The 14,284-nt window shown below is 43.2% G+C and overlaps 1 protein-coding gene across 2 annotated transcripts in view; it reads right to left on the bottom strand.

Moving 5' to 3' along the window:
- Window positions 1–14,284, bottom strand: part of LOC144791966 (cytosolic purine 5'-nucleotidase-like) — a 409,269-nt gene that overhangs the window by 260,155 nt on the left and 134,830 nt on the right. The window contains exon 1 of one of the 2 annotated variants that reach the window (XM_078666826.1): window positions 12,458–12,476. The exons of the other annotated variant lie outside the window; for it this stretch is intronic. The gene's annotated coding sequence lies outside the window, so the exon portion shown is untranslated. Of the gene's footprint in view, window positions 1–12,457; window positions 12,477–14,284 lie in introns of those variants that run through there. 2 annotated transcript variants of the gene reach the window in all.

Below are 14,284 nucleotides of genomic sequence, written 5' to 3'. Positions count from 1 at the left end.
TACGTGATCTATGTAGGGGAGACAGGGGCTCGAGTGGGTGAGGAAGCATCGCCTGAGGATACCCCAGCACATTACATGGCAACAAACGTAGGACTCCATCCTATAGTTTGGATTCAAAATTGGCACAAGATCACAGAAAAAGAGGGAGATTTGATTTTTCCACATTATGGTTCATTTTGATTAAAGGTATTGTATCAGTTGAGGGGAGTGATGTCTTCATTACAGCCTCCACCTAGACCAACACAGTTTGAGTCATTAGATGCTTGGGTGCAAGCAGCTCAGGCAAAGAACAGGGAAAAGTGTCAGGGAAAGGATGAGGAAGGCAATGAAAGCATATCAGGATGCACAATGGGACGCATAGTTGAAGAGTAGACACTATCGAGGGAGAGAGGTTGTACCAACTGTTGGTAAAGGAGGGGATGCTTGGAATGGTAATGGAGATAGAGATGATGGGAGTGATACTGAAGACAGCTTGTTAGGCAGACTCTTAGCAGAACGTCCTCCACTATACAATACACATTCAGAGGAAGGAAGGTGAGAATTGGCAAATGCAGCGAGTATATAAAAATTGTAACATTGTCAGGGCTCACCTCAGGACTTGCACAAGAACAGAGATGCTCGGTTTCCAACTCCCCCTGAGAGACAAGCCAGGATCCCGGACTACTATTATCACACCGGAAACCTAGAGTACCCTCCAGGGGGAAGGGGAAAAATGGATAAAATAACAAACAAGAAGAGACTGGTCCTGGTGGTGTTCTCTCGGTCTTTTCTAGAAACTTCTGTCTGACCTGCAGACTTCTTTTTCTCTTCGAGAACCTATAACAGAAAACACAAGACCTTTTACTCCTATCCTCACCTATTCTGTCTCTATCCTTGTTTTCATTCTACTTTACCTACCCCTAGTGTTCCAGAACTAGCTTCTCTTCTATTACTGAAAATCTATTCTTCTTCTTAGTCTTTTATGCGTGACTCAGTTAGATACTGGACCTATGAAACAACACATGGAAGTATAAATTTTAGGTATCACTCTATTTCCTTCTCTAACTTTCTCTTTCTATTATATTGAGAATAGCTACTCACTTCTCCTACTGAATTCACTATCTTGTAAATATCCTTTACTTCTTGTGTCTTTTAATAATCTACTGTCTTGGTACTGTGTCTTCTCACTGTGTCTAACAATAATTGTCTTTTCCTTTTCCTCTTTAGGTAAACAATTGAACAAGAACTATTCTATGCGGGTAAGTAATAGTCTTTTTCTATATGCAAATTCTAAACACTTCTGCTTGTAATTATCACTTAGCTCTGTGTTTGCTTTCTTAGGTACTGCTTGACTTCAGCCTTCTCTCCGTGATATGCTCCTCTCTCTCTCTCCAGAACTTGAATGACCTGTAAATCCTCTACGACTTTAATTCTTCTCTTCAAAATGGACTGCGTGTTTTTCTTTTGAAAGCGTCCTACTTCCGACGGAGGTGCAGACGAAAAACCGGGCGAAACCCGACGCTCAAACTAAGTTTATTCTAACTCCTCAAATAACGGAACTCTGACACTCAGGTGTGCACTGCTCGATATCCTCGGTGAAGTGCACAGCGTTTCCTTCACGCGCACCTCTAGTTTACTTCAAGACACCTGAGCTTTTCAAAGAGGGGCAACAACTAGAGCATTGCCTCGTTTTCGAGATCGGCATCCATCTTACTATTCTGGGAACGTAGAAGTTCAGCCCAACTGCTGCCTCTTGTCCGTCTATTCCCTTTCTTGCCAAAGTTTCCAGGTAACCAAGTACCCATCACTGTTTGTGCACCTTGGAAGGTTCTGACAGTACCCCCCAACAAAGGAGATCCTCTCGGTCTTGGCTTGGTAGGGAATCGTTGACGGAAAGACTTGATCAATCTTGGGGCATGGACATCTGACTCTAGCTCCCAAGATCATTCTTCAGGTCCATAGCCTTTCCAGTCTATCAAGTAGTACAGTTTTCCCTTGACTCTTTTCGAATCCAAAATTTCCTTGACTTCAAATTCAATTCCTGACTCTAAGTGGACTGGCTTCGGAGGAGAATTTCTTCGCAAGTCTGGTAATGCTTTCTTTAACAATGAAACATGAAAGACTCTACTTTAGTGTAGAGGGTAATTTTTATCAATAAGTAACTGGAGATCTTTTTTCTTCAATTAAATACGGTCCTATAAACCTAGGCTGAAGTTTCCTATTACCTTTTAGCCTAAGATTCTTTGTACTTAGCCAGACCTTATCCCTAGTCTCCAACTGAGGACCTATTAGTCTCTTTTTATCAGCATAGGTCTTGTATTTCTTTTTTAGCTAATTCCAAATTCTTAATAGCTACTTGGTGAACCTGTTTCAAGTGAGTTACTACATCTTTGACAGCCGGGACAGTACAGTCCACCGGATTCAAAGTTGAGCTTGGATGTCGACCATAATTTAGATAGAATGGCGAATAGCCCGTGGAGACATTTTTCGCATTATTATATGCAAATTCTGCTGCCCACAGATAGTCTTACCACTCTCCATCTTGTTTTAGGAGGAACAATCTCAAGTACTGCTCTAGTTCCTGATTAACTCTTTCTGTCTGCCCGACTGTCTCTGGATGATAGCTAGTTGAACATTTGGCTTCTATTCCCAAACCTCCCATGAAGGCCTTCCAGAAGTGAGACACAAATTGCGAACCCCTGTCTGAAACCACTGTCTTTGGAATTCCATGTAACTTCACTATTTGCGTACTAAAGTGATCAGCCAATTGCTTCGCGGTGGGAACCCCTTTTAAAGCTAGGAAGTGTGCCATTTTGGAAAATGCATCCACTACTACTAAGATTAAATTGAAGCCCTGGCTAAGAGGCAAATCCACAATGAGGTCTAGTGTGACTGTGTGCCATGGGTAAGGTGGTGTGGGTAAAGGCTGTAACAACCCCTTGGGGGATTGCCGTTCCGATTTTCCCTGAGCGTAGATTTCACAAGTCTTGACATACTTCTTAACATCCCCCGTCATATGGGGCCACCAATGTTGTCTTTTGACTAGTTCTTCTGTTTTAGCGTCTCCTTTGTGTCCAGCTAACATGTGATCATGACACTTAAACATGGCCTGAACCTGCAGTTCCGGGTTTGGTAAATACAAGGCCCCCTTGTGGTAAGGCAATTGATGTCGGATTTCTCTGTCAGTATCTTCTTGAACCCATTCTTGCATTTTTTCTGGACTCATACTTTCAATTATTTGTTCCTTCAAGCCAATCAGGGTTGTGGCACCAATAATCTTTGCACTTGGAATGATAGTTTGATCATCCACTTGATTATTCTGACCTTCAGTTCCAATTCTGGACAAAGCGTCAGCCTTCCCATTTAGCGCTCCTGGTCGATAGGTAATTACAAAGTCGTAATCAGTGAAATAAAGGGACCATCGAAGTTGTCTCGGCGTTAAGGTCCTAGCGGATTTCAATTTTTTTTTAATTTCGATGGTCGGTGAAAACTGTCACTTGATGTCGAGCGCCCATGAGATGATGTCGCCATTCCTTAAAGGCATCCTTTATAGCCAACAATTCTTTTTCTGTTATCGTGTAATTCACTTCTGCAGGCGTGAGTTTCCTCGACCTATAGGCCACTGGATGCAACTGACCGGTTAACTTATGGCGTTGGGACAAGACTCCCCCCACTGCTTGATCCGAAGCATCAGTCTCTACATAAAATGGCTCCGCAGGATCTGCATGCAGAAGGATTGGTGCTGTGGTAAAATCTCTCTTTAATGACTCAAAAGCTTCTTCAGATTCCTTGGACCATTCAAAACGAGTCCCCTTTTTCAGCAATCGGGTAAGAGGAAGAATCTTTCACGAGAATTCATTTATAAATCTTCTACAGAAGTTTGCAAAGCCAATGAAGCTTCGAACCTCTTTGACACTGGTAGGGGATTTCCATTCAACTACAGCCTTGATTTTTCACTCGTCCATGTTGATTCCATTTGGTGAAAGCACAAATCCCAAAAACTCCACCTGAGAAACACTGAATGCGCATTTGTCCAACTTCACAAACAATTTGTTCTCTCTTAATCTTTGCAAGACTCCTCTTACTTGTTCTTGATGCTTACTTGTGTCAGATGAGTAGATTAAAATATCGTCTATGTACACAATTGCACATTGGTCAATGTACTCACTGAGGATGTCGTTAATGAAATGTTGGAATGCGGCTGGGGCATTGCAGAGACTGTAAGGCATTACTTGGTACTCGAATAGTCCAAACTTGGTCATAAAGGCCGTCTTTCATTCGTCGCCTTCTCGCATCCGAACTAGGTGGTAAGCTCCCCTCAGGTCTAGTTTCGTATAGATCTGTGCCCCTTTCACCTGATCCAACAAGACTGAAATAAGAGGTAACGGGTAGCGATTTTTCTTGGTGATCCTGTTGATCGCATGATAATCAATGCAGGTTCTCAATTCTACCTCCTTCTTTGGCACGAAAAATAGGGGCGAAGATACCGGGGATTGCGAGGGCCGAATGAAACCGTTGGCCAAATACTTCTCTAAGTATTCCCTTAGGTGATGGTGTTCTTTCTCGGTCAAAGCGTATACTCTGCTGCAGGGTAAATGTAAACCGGGTTCTAGGTCTATTTTACAGTCATATACTCGATGTGGCGGGAGTTGTTCTGCCTCAGTTTCGTTAAAAACAATTACAAAATCTTGATACTCTTCGGGTATCTCCTGTGAATTGATCACACAAACTGACATTCCAGTCCTGCATAAAGAGTGAGCTGGATTACATACCGAGTTCTTCTCCCTGGGTCCAAAACCATTCTGTTTACACTAGTCAGAATTCATTTTGATCGTTCTGGAGTTCCAATCTATGGTCGGGTTATGCTCTGTAAGCCATGGTAGACCCAAAATTAATTGGAACTGGGGTGCGTCAATTAAGTTGAATTGGAGTACTTCTTCGTGCCCATCGTTAGAAATTAGTTGTAATGGTTCTGTGTGACTCACGATGGGTCCTGAGGAAAGATTTGTTCCATCCACCGCCCTAACAGATTCCTTTTTGGATATCTTAATGGCTTGCAAACCCACCTTAGCTGCGAATCGTAGATCACAAAAATTCCCCACAGCTCCTGAATTAATCATTACAGAAATTTCAGTCAGTGTTATGTCTCGAAATTTTACCACCATAGACAAAATTAAATGCGGGGCTGACGACTGTAGAGTATTAGCTACTTGATGCTCGGTCAGAGTTGATTTTTGATCTGCATTCACCCGTTCAACTCCTTCTACAGGTGGTGCTGCGAGTTTTCCTTCGTTTTGAAGGGAATCTTTGGTTTTTTTGGACAGCCCCTAACAAAATGTCCACTCGAACCACAGTACATGCATACATTGCCTGTTCTCATTTTTTTTCTTTTTCTTCTTTCGTTAAGGGACCCCTTATTGTTCCTATCTGCATGGGTTCCGGGTTTAGTTGGCCTCCTGAGCTTCTACTGCCTACAGATCGAACTCTATCAAATCTTGGGACGATTGGTTTAAATTCCTTCCTTCCTTGGCGAAAGTCAATTTCCAACACCAGATCAACCAATGCTGAAATTTCCGTGGGCCGATTTGGTATTTGAGCAAGTACATCCTTGAGTTCTTCTCTTAAGCCACGATAAAAGACCGCTGCCCTCTTACTCTCCGGCCAATCCGTCTTCACCACTAACTTGTTGAACTGGGCTAGATATGCCACTAGGTCACGGTTTCCCTGTCTTAAATCCAGCAGCTCGTTATCAACTGCCTGTGAGATTCTTCTTTGGTCAAATATTCTCAGAAATTCTTGTTTAAATTCTTCATAATTTTGCAATATAGGGTCATTTCTAGTGACCAAAGGCATGGACCATGATGCTGCATCACTGTTTAAGTATGACAAAACAAAGGCTACTTTTGACTGCGCATCTGGGAAAATGGAAGGGCGACACATAAAATGTAGGGAGCACTGAGTGATAAAGAGTTGTGCCTTTTGTGGGTCTCCACCAAATCGCTCTGGGGGCGCTAACGGAATAACAGGTGACAAGGAATGAATAACTTGCGTCGTCATTCTATTTGTACTTCCCAACGAGGAGTCTAAGGCCTCCCCGTCTGAACTAGCTGATTGTCGCAACCTATGTGCTAACTCTGCGGTTTCTTTTTGGGAATTGACTACCTCCTGTCTAAGACTTCGGTTCTCTTCCCTAACTGCCACTAACTCTTTTTGAATTGTATCTAGGACTGTTCCCAAGGTCTGTAGATTTATTACTTCAGCCATTTCTGTTCTGGTGCAAGTATAAACGTGGGCACTTCACTCTGTCAGGGCTCACCTCAGGACTTGCACAGGAACAGAGATGCTCGGTTTCCAACTCCCCCTGAGAGACAAGCCAGGAACCCGGACTACTATTATCACACCAGGAACCTAGAGTACCCTCCAGGGGGAAGGGGAAAAATGGATAAAATAACAAACAAGAAGAGTCTGGTCCTGGTGCTGTTCTCTCGGTCTTTTCTAGAAACTTCTGTCTGACCTGCAGACTTTTTTTTCCCTTCGAGAACCTATAACAGAAAACACAAGACCTTTTACTCCTATCCTCACCTATTCTGTCTCTATCCTTGTTTTCATTCTATTTTACCTACCCCTAGTGTTCCAGAACTAGCTTCTCTTCTATTACTGAAAATCTATTCTTCTTCTCAGTCTTTTATGCGTGACTCAGTTAGATACTGGACCTATGAAACAACACATGGAAGTATAAACGTTAGGTATCACTCTATTTCCTTCTCTAACTTTCTCTTTCTATTATATTGAGAATAGCTACTCACTTCCCCTACTGAATTCATCATCTTGTAAATATCCTTTACTTCTTGTGTCTTTTAATATTCTACTGTTTTGGTACTGTATTTTCTCACTGTGTCTAACAATAATTGTCTTTTCCTTTTCCTCTTTAGGTAAACAATTGAACAATAACTATTCTATGCGGGTAAGTATTAGTGTTTTTCTATATGCAAATTCTAAACACTTCTGCTTGTAATTATCACTTAGCTCTGTGTTTGCTTTCTCAGGTACAGCTTGACTTCAGCCTTCTCTCCGTGATATGCTCCTCTCTCTCTCTCTCTCCAGAACTTGAATGACCTGTAAATCCTCTACGACTTTAATTCTTCTCTTCAAAATGGACTGCGTGTTTTTCTTTTGAAAGCGTCCTACTTCCGACGGAGGTGCGGACGAAAAACCGTGTGAAAACCGACGCTCAAACTAAGTTTATTCTAACTCCTCAAATAACGGAACTCTGACACTCATGTGCGCACTGCTCGATATCCTCGGTGAAGTGCGCAGCGTTTCTTTCCCGCGCACCTCTAGTTTACTTCAAGACACCTGAGCTTTTCAAAGAGGGGCAACAACTAGACCGCAACCTCGTTCTCGAGATCGGTGGCCATCTTACTATTCCGGGAACGTAGAAGTTCAGCCCAACTGCTGCCTCTTGTCCGTCTATTCCCTTTCTTGCCAAAGTTTCCAGGTAACCAAGTACCCATCACTGTTTGTGCACCTTGGGAGGTTCTGACAAACATCACAGATAGGAAAAGGTGACAGAGTGCACACCGTTTAGATCTCCCTTCTTTCATCAATAAGTTGGTTTGTTTGTATTTTGTTGGCGTGCATACCCGGAATCACGGACTGCCCAATACACGTGTGTATAGTAATCACTGAAAGAAAGTGGGGCGACATGACACCCCACTCCGGACGCACAGCCATCGTTCATGCATAAAGATGCAACATTTGTTCCAATTTCGTCAATAGAATTTTTATTTTCATTTGTTCATGGTTTGTTTAAAGATCATCTGTTTAGCCAGTCACTCGGTGGACGCTTATGTTTACATAGTCCTTAATGCTGAAGAGATGCCGGTACTGGCTCTACTCCGCAGCATGGCGTATGACATAAGTATTCCTCATCACGTTGCTTTAAATACCCAATGCATTTCGGGCCTTTTTTGGCCCTTCGTCAGGGGTAATCTATAAACATTAAAAATATAGTCATTAGCTGTATTTGTTACTCAGTTCACGTTCACCACATAAAGCACATTAATAAAGTTAAAGACTAACATGTATATAACAGGAGTGTACCCCTAATCAATGTAATGCCCTCTGATTTCCTAAGTGTGTTACCGATCGTTTTTGTACCTGTGCTAGAATCCGTTAAACTCATACAAAATCTCGTGATGTTATTCCTTCACTGACTAATACATCCCCCACGTAATCCAAGTTCTCCCCTTATTATTCAATCCTCTTTCAAAAGCGAGCTAATACCTTAAACGTTCTGGTCACCACTTCTTGTTCTGTCCGGAACCCTTCTGATCACATAACTCACTTGTTTTATTTAAGGCACCTGTGGTGTTTCCCCGCCCATTCTACTCTATCCAATTACCATCCGCTAATTTAATCGTACTACACAACCCATAGTGCACTACGCCTTACAACATAATCCATTTGTGCGTGCTACGCATTCTCAAACGCTCCCGCTACAGAGTATCACAGTCAAAAACTCTTGAAGTATGTTCACCATTGGTGTTTCAAGTGTCAACCTCCATATAAGAACAAAAAATTCACCGCCCATCCGCTGATATCATTATCTACATTGACTACTACATATATCGATCATGTGCTCTGTATAAATAAAGTTGTGACATAAGCTAAACCACAAATACAACTACTCGTTATCCATTGTCTATGTTTAAAAAAAATATAGTTTGTGTATTTCACATTCAAGGAAAAGATGTTCAATAAGTCCAGCGTGTGACGATGTAGTCTTTATCCGTTTGTCATCTTTGGTCCGAGGGTGCACTTCCACCAGGAGGAGGTATGCTAGGAGCTGAAGCTTACCCATTGCAAGAGGTACCAAGTGGAGGTTATGTGCCTTGGAGCAGGGGTGATTTGGCAGCATTTACAAATGACTTTCCTCGGCCGGAGGAGTAACCCGCTGAATGGTATAAGCAAGTCGATCGCTTTGTGAAGATTTCAAAGGTGTTGTGGATTGATTTGAATACGTTGTTTGACACTGTGGTTCCTAGCGATTTGTGGTCTGCTTGTAAAATTGCTATTGATTGGCCTTTTACGGAACCAGATAGAGAGCCCATAACACATGGTCCTTCACCTTTGGTCATGAAGAAGTTCGAACAGGTAATTACATGGTTAAAGTCTAAAATTGGGCCACAAAATATTAATTGGGTTAAGATAAATCGAACCACCCAAGAACATAAGGAATCAGTACATGCCTACTACAAACAGCTTTTGCAAACCTTCAAGTGGTACAGTGGGTTGAATACTTTAGACCCAAACGATATGGGACAGTTTGTGTCTAAGTTTGTGCTGGGTTTGAGAACAGAAATTAGTGTCATGATTCAGCAGCACCTAATCTGCTGGCAAAACAAGTCAGTGGACGAGATCCTATGGGATACCAGATACTGTAACTATGAGGTTGATTCTAAGCACAGGAAAATGAAAGTCAAACTAATGCTGGTCCAGATGAGGAACATGAATAGGGTAGTACACGCGCAAGGCCAATGGAGGGTCTTTAGGTTGGAATCAAGGAACCAATCAAGGAGGGACACAGAATGCACTGAACAATACAGGACAGGGAAAAGGGAAAGGAACAGACCCCAAGCCAGGGGTAGATATTGGATCATTGAAAAGAACCACTGCTTGTCATTATTGTCACAAAATCAGGCATTGGAAGCGCGAGTGTCGAGCAAATCCAGCAAATCAGTTTCAGGATGAGGAAAGTATACAGGTGCCTGATGTTATCAACACCATGATGAGACATAGATTTGTAAATGGGAAGGGAGAGGGACCGAATCAGTTAGTGCAGGTACCCCAACCTCAGAGAGTTTCTCAGAGTAACCGAGCGTACCATCAAATGCCCTTCATGGATATTCTGGATGGATTCGATCCAGACCCATTACAATGACGGTGCCTGAGGGGCGAGGAAGACTGTACCCTAGGAGCAGTCTTAGAGGTAGACCAGAGTGGACCGTATGTGGAGGTAGATGTAGATGGTCATTCAATTACATTCTTGATTGATACTGGTGCTACCCGTTCTACTGTGGGATCCGCAGTAGTCCCAAACCTACCCCTCTCAGGACAATGGATCCAAGTTGTAGGAGTTGCCAATAGGAGAATGACAAACCAGTTGACAGATGAGGTATCCATGAGAATAGGAACCTTTTAAGATTGACACCAGTTAGTGGTGTGCAATTCAAGCCCAGTCCATTTGTTGGAATGTGATCTCTTATGTAAGTTGAATTTGTACCATCTATTGCAGGCCCAACGGAGTGGAATTGCAAACTAATGACGATGATATTGCATTCAAATTGGTGAATCAGAATCACTATGTGGACATGTGTCCAGTGCTAACAGTGGATATCATGCCATATGATCTGAGAGACACTGTCTCTTCTGCAGTGTGGGATTTCACAGGAGTAAAGATAGGACTGATTTGTGGGGTTGAGCCGGTCCGCATACAGATCAAGCCAGATGCTGAATTTCCAAGAACGCCTGAGTACAACCTGACCCCAGAAACGGTAGCATGAATTTCACCTGTGATTGAGTCAATGATTGTAAAGGAGATCATGGGAAGTCTGTGCAATTCACCTATAATGGGTCACAGAAGCCTAGTGACAAGTATAGGATTATGCAGGACCTGAGAAGGGTCAATACGGTAGTGATTCCATATTGTACCGAATCCATCTGTGATCATATTTCAAATTCCTTGCGAAGCTGAATGGTTTACTGTGATTGATTTGTGCCCAGCATTCTTTTTGATACTCTTACATGAGGAAATCCAATTTTTATTCGCTCTTCGGCTGGAGAACAGTGTGTTAACATGGTGTCATATTCCGCAATGGTATACTGAAAGTCCATCCAGCTTCAACCAGTTTCTGAAAAAGAATCTTGAGAGTTTGGTGCTGCCGGAAAGCTCAGTGCTTGTGCAGTACATCGACAACCTCCTTATTGCTTCGGAGACCGAGGAGGCTAGATGGGATGATACCATTGCTCTTTTGAATAATTTGGCAGAATGGACATAAGGTGTCCCCGAGCAATTTGGGTCATCGCATTGAGAAAGGCTCCGGAGGTATGTTTCCGTGGTGTCAGATTTCTGTTCTCCTGCAATCCTGCCATTTTGTTTGCAAATTTATTTGGGGTACATGACTTGGATCCTCCATATTGCGGCTACATTTAGATTCCTCTGATCGATTCTTGCTGCTGGTCTCTGCCTGTGCCGCCAGTTGGACCGCTGCCCTGGTCGACCACTTCTAGAGACTCTTCCACCCTTCACTTCTTGTTCTGGTCACAGTGAGGCCCCCTTTGTGACCTGTTCGGACCCATGCCATTTGTTTTTTCGACCCGACGCAGTGTTGATGTCCGGCACTAGTTGTTGTTTTGTCAGTGGTCCCCTGCCGGTTTGGAGGCTCGCTTACTCTGACTTCTTTTGGTATCCCATGTTGTACTGATCTACATTGTAACACCTTTACTGTTCCCCCACTCCCCTCCACGCTCCTTGGGACTTGCTCTCTATTGTTGTTTGATATTCTAGCAATGAATGTAGTTCTGTAGCTCGGTCTTTCTCTGTGCTGTGTTTGTATTCTCTGGCAACTTACGTGGCTTTGTGGAACTACTGATAGGCGTAATTTTCTTGCTTGAACTCCTTGAATTGCAAAATGAAAGACAGAAAGGGGGCCTCATCTTGGCAAAATGATCTATACTTTTGATGGTACAGACACAATTATCCATGCGTTTTTGAGACCGAGCAACATGGCTGATGCCCGGTGGAGCTACCCAGTCAGCTATGGTGGAGATCAGCTCTGGTTCCCCCCCCACATCCGTCACCTACCCAGCTGGACATTGGACACTGTTTCTCCTGGTTTCCCCACTGTTATCTCCTCCCCTGTGTCTTCCGACGAATTACCAATGTTCTGCCAAACTAAGGAGTATATGTTCATGTTATTCCATGCTCTTGTAACACTTGTTTTACTGTGTAACACTGTTTCTCCTTTCCCTATGTTTTCATATGCTCTTGTAACTGATGTAACTCAATGATCCTCATATAAAGCGCTCTGATACCTCCGGGTCTAGCCAGCGCTATATAAAACTCAAATAAATAAAATATAAAAATTAAAAATATTATAAGAAATGCAAGAGAAAGGTGTCACCAGATCGCATTGAGATGATCATGAAAAGGAATCCACCTACCACACAGAAGGAAGTCAGAATGTTTTGGGGAATGATTGGTTACTGCCTACTTTTCATTGAAGGTGAAGCCCTTACAGAGATTGACACACAAGGAAGTGAGGGATCCAGTACCATGGGATAAAGACTGCTTGGTGGCCGTCTTAGAGCTGTGGGAAAGCCTGTGTCGCGCCCCAGCTCTAGGAATGCCTGATTACAACAAGGCTTTTTCATTATTTTGTTGCGAGAGACAGGGTTGTGCGCTATCTGTACTCACCCAGGTACTTGGGGGTGTCCGTAGGCCAGAGGCTTACTTCTCAGCTACATTAGATCCTGTAACTTCAGCGTTTCCTGGCTGTCTCAAATCTGTTGCTGACCTGGTATCTGCATTGAAAGATGTGAAAGTATTGTGATTGGTCATCCCCTTACTGTTTATGTTCCACACTCAGTTGAACTCCTGATGACGAGAACCAAAACACAGCATTTGACTAATAACAGGCTTACCCGGTGTGAGTAGATCTTACTGGCCTCTAAAAATTTCACCTTGAAAAGATGTTCTGTATTAAATCCAGCTACTTTGATGCTTGCTCCAAGTATTGAGGGAGAAGATTGTGAGGACCATGACTGTCTGGATGTGACTGAATTCTGTACCAAACCGAGACCCGATGTTCTCGATGAACCACTGCATGAATCAGACCAAGTTCTTTTTGTTGGTGGTTCATGTCTCAGAGACAATGAGGGTTACTTTAGAGCAGCATGATCCCAGAGGGGATTCGTAATGTCATCAGGATCTCCTATCAGAAATCAGGAGTATGTGAGATGACTGTTGGAAGCCTTACAGTGGCCCAAGGAAGCGGCCTTTGTGAAGTGTGCTGCCCATGGGAAGGGGGAGGATTTTGTTACATGAGTAACAAATACGCAGACGAAGTTGCCCACTTTTGGGCTACTCATGCTTATATTTTGAATGGGGATAATTCAGAAGAGAGCACAGAAAGAACAGAGCTCAGCATGATGTTACCCATAGCGGACACTTGGGATGAGGTCAAGTGTCTGCAGGAAGAAGTGTCAAACAAAGAGGAAGCTGGTTAGATCAAAGCAGGTTGTGAAAAGAGAGATGATGGCATTTGGGTTTCAACAGATGGTAGAGCAGTGTTGCTGGATTGTTTGCTGAGCCCTATGACAAGACAGATTTATTGAGCAGTTCACATTGCCAGATATGATATGGTGCGAGTGTTCAGATAAACATGGTTTAATCTGAGATTTTGTATGTTTGCAGAAGCAGTGTGTCACAGATGTGTTACATGCCAACAGATGAATTCTGGAAAGAAAACTGTGGTTGCCTTGAGCCACATTGGGAAGGTGGGAGGTCCCTTTAATAGGGTACAGCTCGACTTCATTGAGATACCTAGGTGCAATAGGCTAATGTACATTTTGGTTGTAGTCTGCGTCTTTTCACAGTGGGTGGAAGCATATCCGACCATGAGGTGTGATAGTCTAACAGTAGCCAAGCTGTTACTTAGGGAGTTGATTCTGCGGTTCGGGCTTTCAACTTCATTAGAGTTGGACAGAGGAACTCACTTCCATAGTGAGATCATGAAGCTGTAATGTACTGCCTTGCAAGTTGATCAGAGATTGCACTATAGCTACAGGCTGAAGCAGCCAGGCATTGTGGAGCAGATTAATGGAACTTTAAAGATGAGAATGGCGAAAGTGTGTTCGTCGACCTCACTAAGTTGGCCTGATGCGTTGCCTTTGGTACTGATGAATTTGTACAGTATTGCAGATAGGACTGGATTATCCCTGCATGAAATTTGGATGGAGAGGGCGATGCGCTTGCCTGCAGTGCCGTCTACAGTGTTGATAAACATCACTGATGATTTGATCCTTGACTATTGCAAGGGTCTGGCTGACGTGGTCCGTTCTGTGTCTCACCAGGTTGAAGCTGCAACTGCATTGACCTCGAAGGACCTCTGTCATGATTTGTGTTCAGGGGACTGGACCTTGTCCGAAAACACGTAAGGAAGAACTGTCTTAATGCCTGTTAGCAAGGTCCATATCAGGTGATCCTGGTAACTAATATTGCTGTGAAGTACGGAAGCTGGCC

The sequence above is a fragment of the Lissotriton helveticus genome, chromosome 11 (assembly GCF_964261635.1).
Source record: "Lissotriton helveticus chromosome 11, aLisHel1.1, whole genome shotgun sequence".
Lineage (NCBI taxonomy): Eukaryota > Metazoa > Chordata > Amphibia > Caudata > Salamandridae > Lissotriton > Lissotriton helveticus.
The sequence above is the reverse complement of the archived record's forward strand: the minus strand, read 5'-3'. Positions and strand labels throughout refer to the sequence as shown.